Raw genomic sequence first — 2,601 nt, forward strand, 5'->3', positions numbered from 1 at the left:
GTTTGCAATCCCACCAGCAGTGAATGAGCATTCCCCTTTCTCCACATTCTCGTCAGAATTTGGTATCATTTGTTCTCTTGATCCTAACCAGTCTCATTGGGGTAAGGTGATACCTTAGGGTGGTTTTAATTCGCATTTCCCTAATTACTAACGATGTTGAACACTTTTTGAGACATTTCTTAGCCATCTTTATTGCTTCCTTTGATAACTCTCTGTGTATATCTCTAGCCCATCTTTTAATTGGTTCATTTGGTTTCTCGATTCTTCGTTTTTTGAATTCTTTATGTATCTGGATGTTAAACCTCTGTCAGATGTGTCACTGGTGAAGAATTTTTCCCATTCTGTCAGTTTTCTCTTCACTTTTTTGATTGTTTCTTTTGCTGTACAGAAGCTTTTAGTTTAATGAGGTCCCACTTGTTGATTATTGACCTTAAATCCTGAGCAACTTCTATCTGACTTAGAAAATCCTTTCCTACACCCATATTTTGTAAGCTACTGCCAATATTTTCTTCTAATAGTTTCAGGGTTTCCAGTTTCACATTTGAGGTCTTTGATCCATTTGGAGTTGACTTTTGTGCAAGGTGAAAGATAAGAATCTAGTTTCATTCTTCTACAGGTGGAGATCCAGTTTTGCTAGCACCATTTGTTGAAGATGCTGTCTTTCCTCCATTGTGTGTTCTTGGCACCTTTGTCCAATATCAGGTGGCTGACATTGCATGTACTCGGGTTTGGGTCTTCAATGATGTTCCTTTGATCTATGTGTCTATTTTTGTGCTGTTTTTATGACTATATCTCTGCAGTATACTTTGAGATCTGGTATAGTAATCCCCTAGTGTTGCTCTTTGTGCTCAGGTTGCTTTGGCTACCTGGGGTCTTTTATGCTTCCATACGAATTTAAGGATTTTTTTTCTAATTCTGTGAAGTATGTCATGGGGATTTTGTTTGGGATTGCATTGAATCTGTATATTGCTTTTGGTAGGACGGTCATATTCACAATATTAATTCATCCACTCAATGAGCATGGGAGGGTTTTCCGTCTTCTGGTGTCTTCCTCAATTTATTTCTTTAACGATTTAAAATTTTCATTGTAGAGATCTTTGATGTCTTTGGTCAGGTTTATTCCAAGATATTTTATTTTTTTACAATTATTGTGAATGGAAGGGTTTCCCTGTACTCTTTCTCCAATTGCTTTTTATTGGTATATAAAAAGGCTGCTGATTTTTGTTGACTAATTTTGTAACCTGCCACTTTACTGAAAATGTTGATCAGTTCCAGTATCATATCATCTGCAAAAAGTGATAGTTCTTCTTTTCCAATTAATACTCCTTTAATTTCCTTTTCCTGTCTTATTGCTCTAGCAAGAGTTTCAAGCACTGTGTTGAAAAGGAGTGGAGATAGTGGTCATCCTTGTCTGGTTCCTGATTTTAATGGCAATGCTTCCAGTTTTTCTCCATTTAGAATGATGTTGGCTGTGGGTTTGTTGTATATAGCTTTAATTATGTTGAGGTATGTTCCCTCCAGTCCAATTCCCTTTAGGACTTCGAACATAAATCCATGCTGAATTTTGTCAAAAGCCTCTTGTGCATCTATTGAGATGACAATGTGTTTTTTTGTCTGAGTCCATTTATATGATTAATGACATTTATTGACTTGCATATATTGAACCATCTCAGCATCTCTGCAATAAAGCCTACTTGATTATGGTGAGTGATTTTTTTTTTTTTCTGTCTTTCTGAGACAGGGTCTCCTTGTAGCCCCAGCTGTCCTGGAAGTCACTATGTAGACCAGGCTGGCCTCAAACTCACAAAGATCCGCCTGCCTCTGCCTCCCAAGTGCTGGGATTAAAGGCATGTGCCACCACACCTGGTGGTGAACAGTCTTTTTGATGTACATCTGTATGTAGTTTGGAAGCATTTTGTTGAGAATTTTTGTTATGGGTCTGTTTAAACTGTTGATCTCTTCTTGGTTTAACTTTGGTGGTTCCCATGATTTTAGATATCCACCCATTTCTTTCCTTTTTTTTGGGGGGGGGGCCTTTTTGAGACAGGGTCTCCGTATAGCCTCAGGTGTCCTGGATCTCACTATATAGACCAGGCTGGCCTTAAACTCACAGAAATCTACCTGCCTCTGCCTCCTGAATACTGGGACTAAAGGCGTGCGCCACCACGCCCAACAAACAGGATTTTAAAACTATCTTTTGGGGCTGGAGAGATGGCTCAGCAGTTAAGAACATTGGCTGTTCTTGTAGAAGACCCGGGTTCGAATCCCAGCACCCACGTGTCAGCTCACAACTGTCCGTAACTCCAGTTACAGCAGGATCCAACAGCTTCTTCTGTCCTCCCCGGGCCTTGCACGATACGGGTGCACTTACCTACATGCACGCAATACATGCATACACATAAAAAATAAAAAATTTTAAAATCCTGTATGAGCACAGGTAAGGGCAAGGAGGCAGGAGTTGGTCTTCCAGATAGCGACCAAGGGACCTGTAGCTGAAGAACTTTGCACTGACTAAGAGAAAGACAAAAAGCAACCACTGGCGCGCTCCAGAGGCCTTCCGGTTCAGAACCGCATTTTGGGCCACCCCCCCCCCCCCCCGGC

General features: G+C 40.6%; 1 pseudogene; it reads right to left on the reverse strand.

Moving 5' to 3' along the window:
* Positions 1-2,601, reverse strand: part of LOC103739021 — a 6,988-nt pseudogene that overhangs the window by 3,808 nt on the left and 579 nt on the right.

This window comes from Nannospalax galili, unplaced genomic scaffold (assembly GCF_000622305.1).
Source record: "Nannospalax galili isolate Female #2095 unplaced genomic scaffold, S.galili_v1.0 scaffold251, whole genome shotgun sequence".
In the NCBI taxonomy this organism is placed as follows: Eukaryota; Metazoa; Chordata; class Mammalia; order Rodentia; family Spalacidae; genus Nannospalax; species Nannospalax galili.